Raw genomic sequence first — 14,295 nt, 5'->3', positions numbered from 1 at the left:
TTAGAACTGGACGTGGAACAACAGATTGTTTCCAAATAGGGAAAGGAGTACATCAAAGCTGTATATTGTCACCCTGTTTATTTAACTTATATGCAGAGTATATCATGAGAAACACTGGGCTGGATGAAACACAAGCTGGAATCAAGATTGCCAGGAGAAATATCAATAACCTCAAATATGCAGATGACACCACCCTTATGGCAGAAAATGAAGAACTAAAGAGCCTCTTGATGAAAGTGAAAGAGGAGAGTGAAAATGTTGGGTTAAAACTCAACATTCAGAAAACTAAGATCATGGAATCTGGTCACATCACTTCACGGGAAATAGATGGGGAGACACTGGAAACAGTGACAGACTTTATTTTCTTGGGTTTGAAAATCATTGCAGATGGTGACTGCAGCCATGAAATTAAAAGATGTTTACTCCTTGGAAGAAAAGTTATGACCAACCTAGACAGCGTGTTAAAAAGCAGAGACATTACTTTGCCAACAAAGGTCCATGTAGTCAAAGCTATGGTTTTTCTAGTAGTCATGTATGGATGTGAGAGTTGGACTATAAAGAAAGCTAAGTGCTGAAGAATTGATGCTTTTGAACTGTGGTGTTGGAGAAGACTCTTGAAGTCCCTTGGACTGCAAGGAGATCCAATCAGTCCATCCTAAATGAAATCTGTCCTGAATATTCATTGGAAGGACTGATGCTGAAGCTGAAACTTTGGCCACCTGATGCAATGAACTGACTCATTTGAAAATATCCTGATGCTGGGAAAGATTGAAGGTGGGAAGAGAAGGGGACAACAGAGGATGAGATGGTTGGATGGCATCACTGACTCAATGGACATGAGTTTAGGTAAACTTCGAGAGTTAGTGATGGACAGGCAGGACTTGCGTGCTGCAGTCCATAGGGTTGCAAAGAGTTGGACATGACTGAGTGACTGAACTGAGCTGAAATGTACCATTGCTGCCTGAATGAACACTGCAAGGAGAAAAAACAAGTGATAGTGAAGCTAAAGAAAAGCCAGTCTTCACTTATCATACTGTTAATAAGTCAGAGAAAGACAAGTATTATATATCACTTTCTAAAAAAAAAATGATACAAATAAACTTGTTTAAAAACCAGGAACAGTCTCAGACTTAGAGAATGAATTTATGGTTACTGGGGGGGAAGGGTGGTGAGGGATGGCTAGATTGGGATGTAGGAGTGACATGTACACACTGCTATATTTAAAATAGGTAACTGACAAGGACCTGCTATATAGCCCAGGGAACTCTGCTCAATATTCTGGAATAACCTAGGTGGGAAAACAGTTGTATATGTACAACTGAATCACTTTGCAGTATACCTGAAACTAACACAGTTAATCAAAGTTGTTAATGAACTATCCACCAATATAAAATTAAAATTAAAAAAAGAAAGAAAAGCCAACTGACATCAGTCAGTTCAGTTGCTCAGTTGTATCCGACTCTTGGCGACCCCATGGACTGCAGTTCACCAGGCCTCCCTGTTCATCACCAACTCTCGGAGGTTGCTCAAACTCATGTCCATTGAGTCAGTGATGCCATCCAACCATCTCATCCTCTGTCGTCCTCTTCTCTTTCTGCCTTCAGTCTTTCCCAGCATCAGGGTCTTTTCCAGTTAGTCAGTTCTTCACATCAGGTGGCCAAAGTATCAGAGTTTTAGACCTAGGAAATTGCTGGAACTTATCTTTGCCCCTCTTTATGAAATATAAAACTTCTTATTGACCTCATTGTTGTTCAGTGTCTGTTGCATAGAATCTAAATGCTTCTGGGCAGTCATTATGCTGACAGATGATTCTCCAAATAATTCAAGCAAAAGCAGATAAAATCACACTGGCTCAACTCTCAACCTGAAAATCAGATGTCTGTAAACAAAGGCTTGTCTTCAAGAATGCTTCACCTGTGGTGAAGACTTTACCAATCACTGATAATCTCTTGTGCAGTTTTGACTGAATGAAGACCGAAAGACAAGCAAGATAAAACAGTTTCTACAAACTGAGGGAAAAACTGATTGTTCAGTAACCATGGCAACAAGTAGTCCTCAAAACCAGTTTTAAAGTTGTTCACTCAATCAACACCAACTTATATCAGTGAATAGACTTTGGTAAGCCAGCCTATAAATATATTTAAGTATATATATTTAAGATATTCCAACTTACTGATCCAGTAATCCTTAACTACTTGCTTCTGAATATGATTTCTTTTTTGAGAAAGTAAACATTTCCTAAATTTCTTTTCACAAAAATAAAAACTTTCTTCATGGGTTATTGCCAGGAGCCAGCCCGGGAGATCCCACCCATGACAAGGTCGTGCGGAGGAGACCAGACAGGCAAGGCGGATCAGGACTCGAGGGACTCCCTGGACCTGCTCGAGCATCTACCCCAAACCAAAATGTCTGTCTACTGTTTACTATATTATGCCTTTCACCAACTCTTCTGACATTAACAGGGGGCTATCCCCGACCACCTTTCTCTGGAGAAAATCAACTTAGGGCTCTAGTTGATAACTCTCCTGGGCATGAAAGGAGCATTTCAATTCAAACCCCCCTGTTAGCATTCTAGCTTGCTTGGCAGGTTTATCCAGACTCTTTCAACTATGCATATGCTTGTTCACAACATCCCAACCATGACACGGGAAGCCTAAACATTCTAAAAATATAGAGCCCTTTGAGGGGTGAAAAAGTTTTATTAAAATAATACTGGAAGGGTTTCATTGTTGAGCCAATGCTTGCTGCCAAGTTCCCATATCCCTTATCCATTGTGTGCCTGGGAGTGCATTAGTCAATATAGTTGGAATGTAAGAAAAACAAGTAGTAGCCTTGGTATTAACCACATCAGACCTTTGAGCTAATAAGTTCTTTTTTTTTTTTTTTTATTGTAACCCACTGCACCTTTGCTCCATGAGAATGTAACTCTGTTTAGTACTTTCTGAGGCTGACACAGATTAGAGGTATAAAGAAAAAAACACTTCAAGGGAAAACAAGTTTTCTGGTTGATCAACCTTTATCAAAAAAGGGTCATAAAATGTTAACAGGCCTCCAAGGCCAGAAAATAATGTATACAACATAAGACCCTTGTTTATGGGAAAGGTATGCAGAAAAAAATCCTGGTTTCGATAAGGGCAAAACTGCTGGAATGTTTGAGCTGACTCTGCATGACCTTACATCTTTCATTTTCCTGTATGTACAAGTCAGGGTATAAAAACCCCTTTTTAAAATAAAGTTACGGGCCTCGCTCACTGAAGCTTGGTCTCCCTGTGCCATTCATTCATTTGCTAACGCCGTTCATCCTGAGGGTATCCCTGGACTCTGCTGAGGCTGGACCCCAGCAGGTTATGAGGCAATTTGGCTCATCTCCTTGCCATCCCAACCCTTCACAAGCTTTTAAAATTTTATCTGGGATTATACTTCTATCACATTATTATACAATTTAATATATCTTACCTTGAAAAGAGACTTAAACACTTGTATTCTTTAAAAAAAATTTTTTTTTTGTTTTGGCTGTGAGCCATGTGGGATCTTAGTTCCTTGACCAGGGATCAAACCCACAGCCCCTGCATTGAAAGTACAGAGTCTTAACCACTGGACAGTCAGGGAAGTCTCTGACACTTGCATTCTGCGGGGTTATATATTTACAATAGCCATTTATAACTTACAGTATGTATTTAATCTATTTCAGGGCTCACCTCTTACATACTCTGACTTTGCCCTTCTTGATTTACAGACATCTTTTGAGTGCACTGGTGTATTTCTTCTGGTTGCCTGCTGCTGCTGCTGCTAAGTCACTTCAGTCGTGTCCGACTCTGTGTGACCCCATAGACAGCAGCCCACCAGGCTCCCCCATCCCTGGGATTCTCCAGGCAAGAACACTGGAGTGGGTTGCCATTTCCTTCTCCAATGCATGAAGGTGAAAAGTGAAAGGGAAGTCACTCAGTCGTGTCCGACTCTTAGCGACCCCATGGACTGCAGCCCACCAGGCTCCTCCATCCATGGGATTTTCCAGGCAAGAGTACTGGAGTGGGCATGTCCATGTTGTTTTTGCACCTGGGACAGTTTGACTTGATATCTAATCCTTTGATCAAAAATTTGCTCCCATTTGTGCTGAGAAGAAGGCTGAGAAGAACTTTACTTTGATTTCTTTGTAAGTTGCCAGACACGATGCTCCCAGCATTCCTCTTTTTGGGGGGAAAAGGAAGGAAGTCTCTGTGGCTGGGGAAGGCACCTGGGTGTCCACCACAGGGGATGAGCTGGAGGGGCATGTAGAAGACACGGCATTCCTGGGGACCCTGGCAGGACACTGCTTCACAGGTGGATGACAAATGACACTCTTCATCACAGAGGAGTCAGTGGAATGGTTTGTGCAGATAGCATAAGGCTGGAGCTCCTGCCAAATGTGAGTGGAACCTGGGATTCCTACAGGTCTATGGGGCCTGGCGGTCCAAAGGTAACTGACTTGAGACCCAGACGCCTGCTGTGACAAGGGGGCAGGGACCCGCAGCTGGGGAAAGGCTGAGGAATCTAGAGACTCTGACTGAGAGGAGACCCAAGCATCTGGAAAGAACCAAGGGTCCTGGGAAGCCAAAAGAAATCTAATGGTGGCTTCTTTGGCCCCTAACTTCAGCCACGTTCCTTGTAGAGTAACACCAACCCAGCAGACAAAGACAATCACTTGAGAACCTGAAGGAATGACAGGAAGCGAGGTGGGTCCCCGAAGCCCTTCTCAGCCCCCCGCTCTGAGGAGGCGCCCTGCTGCCACAACAGGTGGAAGGGTGGACTGGGGGCGGGGATCGGAAAAGAATCTGTTCCAAAGGAACTGAATTAAAACTAAACAAGACTGTTCAACTTAGTGAATCAGATTCGTGTTTTTCACCAGATTGGACTAAATTTACTACACAGTGAATTGTGAGAAAGAGAAGACAGTTTTAAAGAAATAAATGAGCTATATTTTCTTTGTAAAAACAACATCAAAAGGCAAATTTCACTGTATTCTGAGTGTGCTTTTTTCATTCATTTTTCCTGGGGCTCAGATCACTCTGTGGCTTGTAAATTCTTCAAATGAGATGTGAAGGTTATGAATACCTAAGCTGAGCATTCCTGTATCATGGTACTCATCCTTTCTTTTGGTTTTCTGTCCTTCAAAGAAAAAAGTGAAAGTGTTAGGCATTCAGTCATGTCAGATTCTTTGAGACCCTATGGACTGTAGTCTGCCAGGCTCTTCTGTCCATGGAATTCTCCAGGCAAGAACACTGGAATAAGTTGCCATTCCCTTCTCCAGGGGATCTTTCTGCCCCAGGGATCAAACCTGTGTCTCCTGCATTGCAGGCAGATTGTTGTTGTTGTTTTTTAAACCGTCTGAGCCACCAGGGAAACCCTCTGTCCTTTAAAGCAGAGGTTCCTTTAAAGGTTCCTTCTTGTCTCATTGTTTTCTTCTATATTCTGGTTGAGTGTCTCAGGTTTGTCTTCTATCATTGATTTCATTTTCTGAAGTGTCACCTCTGTGCTTTCTTGCCTCCAAAGTATATTTAAATTCTGCTATTGTTTTGGAACATATTATTTATTATTTGTTTATTGGTGGCCGAGATATGCAGCATGCAAGATCTCTTAGTTCCTCCACTAGGGATCGAATCTGTATGCCTTGTATTGAGAGCACAGACTCTTAACCACTGGACTGTCAGGGAAGTTACTATTTTTTAACGTTTTTAATGAAACTGTCTAAAATATTAAAAGATATATAGCACAGTCATGTAGGCTGGCTTTTGTATCAGTGATGTAGCCTGGGAGGTGAGCCCTTTGTCTCTCTCATCTGGAGGAAACTTACACTTGAGCTGGAGGACAGCGGTATCTCCAGACACAGCCCTTGGGGGACGTGCCTCGGTACCCATGCCAAGACCCTCCTGCTCCAGGGCAGTCTCCAGCCAGTGAGCGAGCACAGAGAGGCAAGGGCTGAGCGCGAGAACTCCACATGGAAGCTAACCCACTGGATCAGCCAGAGGTGTCAGATCTTCACCATGGTCACCTCCTCCCTCTTCCCTCACAGTGGGGAGGTGTTAGCACGACCCACAGGCTTCCCCTGACTAATCCTGCTTCCTCCCTCTTTACCTTTCACAGGAATTACCCTCCAGAAACATCTGTCCTCCAACTCTGCCTCAGCATCTGCATTTGCACCACCTGCCACTCGTCTGCACAATTCACGTTCATATTGTGTGTCCCTTCTCTAATATTCTTTCTTTTTTTTCATTTTTTGCTGAAGTATTTTAAAACAAATCCCAGGCATCCTACCATTTCACCTGTTTGTACTTTGTTATCCGTCTCTTAAAAACGAGGAGAACTGATTATATGTTCCTTACGCATGTGTGTGCGTGCTCATTTGCGTCTGACTCTTTGACATCCCATGGACTGTAGCCTGCCAGGCTCCTCTGTCCATGGGATTTTCCAGGCAAGAATACTGGAGTGGGTTGCCATTTCCTTCTTGAACCTGTGTCTCTGGAATCTCTTGCATTGACAGGCAGATTCTTTACCAACTGCACCACTTGGGAAGTATCTTAGTATCATCCAATATTTAACGTATAATCACATTTTCCATTTTTGCTAAAAACTTTATGAATTTCAGCCTAATATTTTATTTTTCTGTATGTCTCTTTTTGCTACTATATAAAATCTGCATTTATACTTCAGTCAGCTCACTTAAAATCTCTTTGTTATGATTTTTAAAAATTCAGCTTTCTTGTTTTTTCTTCTGCAAGGTCCATATTCTCCTGTAATTTTTGGAGGCCATTAATCAAATTTCTTCTAAATTTTCCATCTTTGTTTTTTTTTTTAAAAAAAAGAAAACAAGAATCAGAGATACAGTCTTTTTAACCTTCAGAGCAATGCTTCCTTTGCCTTACATCTCTAAAGAAGATAATTTTTTTTTCCTGATTATGTTTCAGAACGGAAGATCTATATTTATTTCTAGAGCTTCCAACAGACATGGTAGAATAGTCTAAATTCCTTGACTGTAAACTTGTGCTAGATTATTTTCTTTCTCAGATTTAAACCTAAAGTCCCGAGTTGGTGGAATTTACATTGGCTAGTTGTTAGTCTTTTAATGCAAGTCTGCTGGACTGAGGATTCTGAACTCAGTTATGGGATTTCCTGACCCATCTAGATAGTCAGACATAGTTTCCAGGGTTTTGAACAATCTGGAGGCATGTCAAAATGGTTTCCCCCATCCTCTTCAAAGTGAACTGTTGTCCTTGATTCAGAGGCTAGAGTTCGTAATGGTCTACAGTCTAGAACTGTGTTGATAGAGTCATCTTCATCAACATTGCAATCAGTGCACATCCCACTTGGACTTTATGTCATCTTCTCTTACAGCTAGTGTCTAATGCAGTTGCCAGTTTTGTCTCTTTTGATATCTTCATGGGTGTTTTAAAGGGAAGTTGAGCAGAAATGTTTCAGGTGTGATTCCATGTTAACCTGGATGTCTGTAAATACCATCATTACCCTTTATTTGCAGAACTCTGCCAAAATATAGAAAAGTAATATGATAAACAAAGTGAACAATTGCAAAGGAAAAGCTATATACATTTGTATTTAGGCAGAAAAAGCTAATACAGAGAGAAGAAAGAATATGCTAGAAATAAGATCTGTTGCCTTTTCCACGAGAAAGGGGGAAAAGTAAGCTGTAAACATGAAACCAGAGAGGACTGTATCAGATCCGAGTGTGTGACACATGCCAAGAATTCATCAAATGTTTCAATTTGAAAACTGTACATGGTTATAAACTGATTAATTCTCACTGAAACTATGTTCCTAATTTAGGTGGTGATTATATATCTCTAATTAGCTGGGAGTTATGAAATGCTTTGTTTATGACAGTGTTTGTCAATGGACTTTCTCTAAAGTGAGTTGTATGCTAAGCACATGATGTAATTAAGCTTGTTTTCTTAAACAAAAGAAGAGATTTTCATGGAAATAATTGCATAAACCCACATATATAAATTCTTAGGGGAATACTTGTATCCAAAATATATTACTATTTATAACTTTTTACTTTATGAACACTTCAAAATGTTAAATAAAACAAGATTTAAGGAAGTCAGTGGTGCTAGTGGTAAAAAATCTGCCTGCCAATGCGGAGACACAAGAGATGAGGGTTTGACCCCTAGTCCAGAAACACCCCCTAGAGTAGGAAATGGCAACCCTCTCCAGTATTCTTACCTGAAAAATTCTGTGGACAGAGGAGCCTGACAGGTTACAGTCTCAAAGAGTCTCAAAGAGTTGGACAGAACTGAGCGACTAAGCATGCAATGTAATATATTTATTACACATTTTTTTCTGTTTTTAATGTAATTTTTCTTGTTTTCATAGTTGATAAATGTTAACTTAGAGTTTTTCTGAAGTGTTTCTTGTAAACAGATTATCTTTCTATTCCTGCCTTTTCTGGCAATAGCATCAAAGCCATTAAATATTGGCTTTATACTTCTTTTAAACTCATCTTTTATTTTGAGAATTCCCAGTTGAGATGACCCTTCTATCTCTTTTCATACAATTTTAAATGTTTCTTTTTTTTTTTTCTCCACACAGTTTATCAGCATTAAATCTTTGTGCATTCCCCTTTCTGGCTAATAAGTAAAATTAAAATTTGAAAGTGACCTTCTTTGTATCATTTATTTATCATTGCTCTTCACTGAATTAAGAAGGTACTATTTTGGGGATGATTCTGCTGGATCACTTGCAGTTCTTCCTACATTTTCCTACCAGCACTCAACATTGATGGATACATCAGTTATAGGATTTTAGAGCACCAAAATATATCTTTTATTTTAAAAGGGATGGAGAATTGTGATGATGAAAGTTTCATATATCAAGTGAAAATGCAAATCATGTGCTTATACAACTTGTGTACACAGTGACATCTGCCTATGGAGGTCCATATATATTTAACACATGATTTTACCTGAGCTAGTTTATATTCATTTGCTATCATGACTCAGCCAATTATCTAACCTAATGGCTGGAACACAGGATCTAAAAAAAATTTAGAATGGAAAGCTCTAAATCATTGCTTCAAATGAAAACAAATGCACATTTTCTAGCACACTATAATCGCAAACCCCCAAAGACTGCAGGATAGTTGTATTGCGTTGATGTGGTAAATATCAGCGCTTTGTTAAAAAATATATACATGTAAAGTTCTTTAACATTAGTTTTGTTGTTTTAGTTGCTAAGTCATGTTCAATTCTTTTGTGACCCCATGGACTATAGCCTGCTAAGCTCCTCTGTCCATGAGATTTCCCAGACAAGAATACTGGTGTGGGTTGCCATTTCCTTCTCCAGGAGATCTTCCTGACCCAGGATTGAACCTGCATCTTCTGCACGGCAGATGGATTCTTTACCACTGAGCCATCAGGGAAGCCCACTTAATATTCATTACTATAATTTTAAGGTTTGCTGATTTTCTTTGGTCATTGGAGATTGTAAAACATAAATTCTCTTTGTTTAAAATTGTGGTGTCCTTCTGGGGGGAGGGGTTTAGCTTGTTTTTGAAACAAACTGTTTATTTTGAGGTAAGTATAGATTCACGTGCAGTTGTGAGAAATAGTGCAGAGATCCTATGCAGCCTTCAGCCAGTTCTCCCCAAGGTCACACTTATAAAACAAAGGTACAGGACGGCAACCCGGATGTCGATGTTGCTGTAGTCAAGATACAGAACATTTGCGTCACCACATGTTCTCTCCTGTTATGCCTTTTTAGCTGCATCACCTGCCTTCACCCCCTCATTAACTGGCTCCCCTTGCCTGGATCCCCATCAGTCTATTGTTGATGACCATGTTATTTCTCATTTAAAGAATGTTACGTAAATGGCATCATCTCAGTTTGTAAGCGAGGTAGCTTTTATCTTTTCACACAGTGCTCTGGGGACTCATCCAGGTTCTGGTAGCATAACTGGCACCATCTTGGGTCCACATGGCTCCTTACCTCTTTCCATTGACCCTACACAGGAATGTACTGTACCGTGAGTCACTTCTCTGTCATTGAGAACTTTGCAGTTAATAGATATTGTTTAATAATCATTAGGACCAGGTGGCCTGTATGCTCTGTTAGTCCCCAAACAATGCTGAAAACCTTCACTGACATATTCCCAAGGCCCACAAGAGTAGTTACTCATTCACAGATCTTGACTTACTGTTTACAACTTTTTTTAAACTTAACATTTTAAAATGTTAAATAAAACAAGAGTTAAACAAGCCCCATCTCCATACCTTAAGTTAACTATAAAACTGTCCCAGTGTCCCTTTGGTACTGGGTCACCTGATGAGAAGAACTGACTCACTGGAAAAGACCCTGATGCTGGGAAAGACTAAAGGCAGGAGGAGCAGGGGATGACAGAGGATGAGATGGTTAGATGGCATCACCAACTCGATGGACATGAGTTTGAGCAAGCTCCAGGTGATGGTGACAGACAGGGAGGCCTGGCATGCTGCAGTCCATGGGGTCACAAAGAGTCAGACATGACTGAGCGACTGAACTGAACTGTCCCCTTGGCAGTGCAGAGTGCAGCTATGAATACTTCCAGATCACTGTTGACACCATCCACCCGTGAGTGCGTGTGTGTGCCAAGTCACTTCAGTTGTGTCCACCTGTGAGTAAGTTACTCTATAATGAACTAATCCATTGATTGTAGGAAGGTGCCTACCTCATTTTTCCATCTCAAGATGACTTCTCAGTTTGGTGAGCACTTTCTGTTGTCTCCAACATGTGTATCAATAATCTATCCCTTTTTGCTGCTCAGTGGTCTTCTAAGATGCAGATAAACTACATACATTGAGTTTAACCAGTCACTCTTTGAAGGACATCCAGATTACTTGCAGTTTGGGCTATGAAGAATGAAGTTGCTATAAACCTTCATTACAGGTGTTTGTGTGAATGTAATCTTCATTTTGGAGGAATATTCAGAATTACAATTGCTGGGTCGTATTGTATTTACATGTTTAGTTTTTTTTTTTTTAAAGAAGCTGCCAATCTATTTCCTAAAATGGCTATGCAATTTGCAATTTTATGTTATCTCTAGCAATCTTTCTTCAGTTCTCCACATCCTTTCTATCGATTGGGATTGTCACCATTTCTTATGTATCCATTCCAATGAGTGTATAGTAATATCTCACATTGGGTTTAATTTGCATTTATTTAGTAGCAAGTGATTTTGAATGTCTTTTCATGTGCTAATATTCTAGCTATATAACTTCTTTGATGAAATGTCTGTTCATGTGTTTTGTCTATTTTTTATTTAGATTATTTTTTCATTTACTGTTAAGTTTTGAGAGTTCTTCATATATTCTAGATAGTTGTCTTTTGTTGGATATGTGGTTTGCAGATATTTCTTCCCATATCTTGCTTATTGTTTCATCCTCTTAACAAGATTTCCCAACCCAGGGATCGAACCTCAGTCTCCTGCATTGCAGACAGACGCTTTACCATCTGAGCCACGAGGGAAGCCCTTTCACAGAACATAAGTGTTTATTTTTGATGAAATCCAGTTTATCATTTTTTCCTTTTCGGATTGTGCCTTGGTATTGGTCTACAAACTGTCTAGTTCTAACTCACAAAAATATTTTCCAATTTTTTGTATTTATGGCTTTATAGATTATATATTAAATTTCATGATGCTTGTGAATTAAGTTTTGTATAAAGTGTGAGATTTAGGTTGAGGTGGCTTTTTTTTTTTTGGTTTTGGTTTATCCATTGTTCATTTGTTCTAGCACATTTATTGATAGTCTTCTTCCTTTTAATTGCTTTTGCATCTCTGTCAAAAATCAGCTGGGCATATTTATGTGGGTCTATTTCTGGGTTTTATATTCTCTTCCCTTATTCTATGTGTCTATTCCTCCACCAACACAATATAGTTTTAATTACTATGGCTATTAACAAGTCTTAAAATCAGGTCAACTGATCCTCCCACTTTCTTTTTCTGATTCAAAATGATTATAGCTACTCTAATTCCTGTGCCTTCCTATATAAATTTTAGAAAAATCTCTATATCTACAAACACGCTTGCTCAGGTATTGGTAGAAATTGCACTGAATCTTTATATGAATTTGGGGATTACTGACGTCTTTATGATTTTAGTTTTCTACTTCATAAACATGGTCTAGCTCTCCATTATTTAGATCTTTGATTTCTTTCATCAGTGTTGTGTAGTTTTCAGCATTCAGGTCCTGTGAATGTTTTGGCAGGTTTATACCTAAAATGTGTCATTTTTATTAGCAATTAAAAATGATATTTTATTTTAAATTTTAGTGCCCACATGTTTACTGCAAGTATCAGTTCAGTCGCTCAGTCGTGTCCAACTCTTTGCGACCCCATGAATTGCAGCACACCAGGCCTCCCTGTCCATCACCAACTCCCGGAGTTCACTCAGATTCATGTCCATCGAATCAGTGATGCCATCCAGCCATCTCATCCTGTGTCGTCCCCTTCTCCTCCTACCCCCAATCCCTCTCAGAATCAAAGTCTTTTCCAATGAGTCAACTCTTCACATGAGGTGGTCAAAGTACTGGAGCTTCAGCTTTAGCATCATTCCTTCCAAAGAAATCCCAGGGCTGATCTCCTTCAGAATGGACTGGTTGGACGTCCTTGCAGTCCAAGGGACTCTCAAGAGTCTTCTCCAACACCATAGTTCAAAAGCATCAATTCTTTGGCGCTCAGCCTTCTTCACACTCCAACTCTCACATCCATACATAACTACTGGAAAAACCATAGCCTTGACTAGACAGACCTTAGTCGGCAAAGTTATGTCTCTGCTTTTGAATATACTATCTAGGTTGGTCATAACTTTTCTTCCCAGGAGTAACCGTCTTTTAATTTCATGGCTGCAGTCACCATCTGCAGTGATTTTGGAGCCCCCCAAAATAAAGTCTGACACTGTTTCCACTGTTTCCCCATCTATTTCCCATAAAGTGATGGGACCGGATGCCATGATCTTCGTTTTCTGAATGTTGAGCTTTAAGCCAACTTTTTCACTCTCCTCTTTCACTTTTCATCAAGAGGCTTTGTAGTTCCTCTTCACTTTCTGCTATAAGCGTGGTGTCATCTGCATATCTGAGGTTATTGATATTTCTCTCAGCAATCTTGATTCCAGTTTGTGTTTCTTCCATCCAGCGTTTCTCATGATGTACTCTGCATAGAAGTTAAATAAGCAGGGTGACAATATACAGCCTTGACGTACTCCTTTTCCTATTTGGAACCAGTCTGTTGTTCCATGTCCAGTTCTAACTGTTGCTTCCTGACCTGCATACAGATTTCTCAAGAGGCAGGTCAGGTGGTCTTGTATTCCCATCTCTTTCAGAATTTTCCACAGTTTATTGTGATCCACACAGTCAAAGGCTTTGGCATAGTCAATAAAGCAGAAATAGATGTTTTTCTGGAACTCTCTTGCTTTTTCCATGATCCAGAGTTACAACTGATTTTAATATGTTTATCTTCTATCTTGTGACCTTCTGAACTCTCTTATTAGTTCCAAGAGTTTTTGTAGATTCATTCAAATATTCTATGTAGACAGTTATGTCATTTGCAAATAGGTAGTTTTATTTATTTTCTTTTTTACCCTTAATTTGTATGCCTTTTATTTTATTTTCTTTCCTTTAATAAGGTGACTAGAACTTCCAATATGTTGAAAAGAGAGATTAGAGAAGACATCTTTGCTTTGTTCCTGATCTTGAAAAGAAAGCATTCAGTCTTTTACCATTAAGTATAATGTTGGCTTATGTATCTTGTAGATGCTCTGAATGAAGATAAGGAAGCTCCCCACACTTTCTATTTTTGAGGGTTTGTTAATCATTCATACTTTTGATTTTGTCAAATTATTTATTTGCATCAGTTGGTATGATCATGAGATTTTTCTTCTTTAGCCTGTTACTATAGCAGATTATGTTGCTGCTGCTGCTGCTGCTAAGTCGCTTCAGTCGTGTCCGACTCTGTGCTACCCCATAGACGGCAGCCCAGCAGGCTTCCCCATCCCTGGGATACTCCAGGCAAGAACACTGGAGTGGGTTGCCATTTCCTTCTCCAATGCATGAAAGTGAAAAGTGAAAGTGAAGTCACTCAGTCGTGTCCAACTCTTAGCGACCCCATGGACTGCAGCTTACCAGGCTCCTCCATCCATGGGATTTTCCAGGCAAGAGTACTAGAGTGAGGTGCTATTGTCTTCTCTGAGATTATGTTGATTGTCCTTCAAATATGGAACCAGTCTGGCCTCTCTGGAATAAACCCTACTTTGTCATGTAGGGTTTATCAAATATA

The sequence above is a fragment of the Oryx dammah genome, unplaced genomic scaffold, assembly GCF_014754425.2.
Source record: "Oryx dammah isolate SB20612 unplaced genomic scaffold, SCBI_Odam_1.1 HiC_scaffold_19, whole genome shotgun sequence".
NCBI lineage: Eukaryota > Metazoa > Chordata > Mammalia > Artiodactyla > Bovidae > Oryx > Oryx dammah.
Note: the sequence above shows the minus strand (reverse complement) of the source record.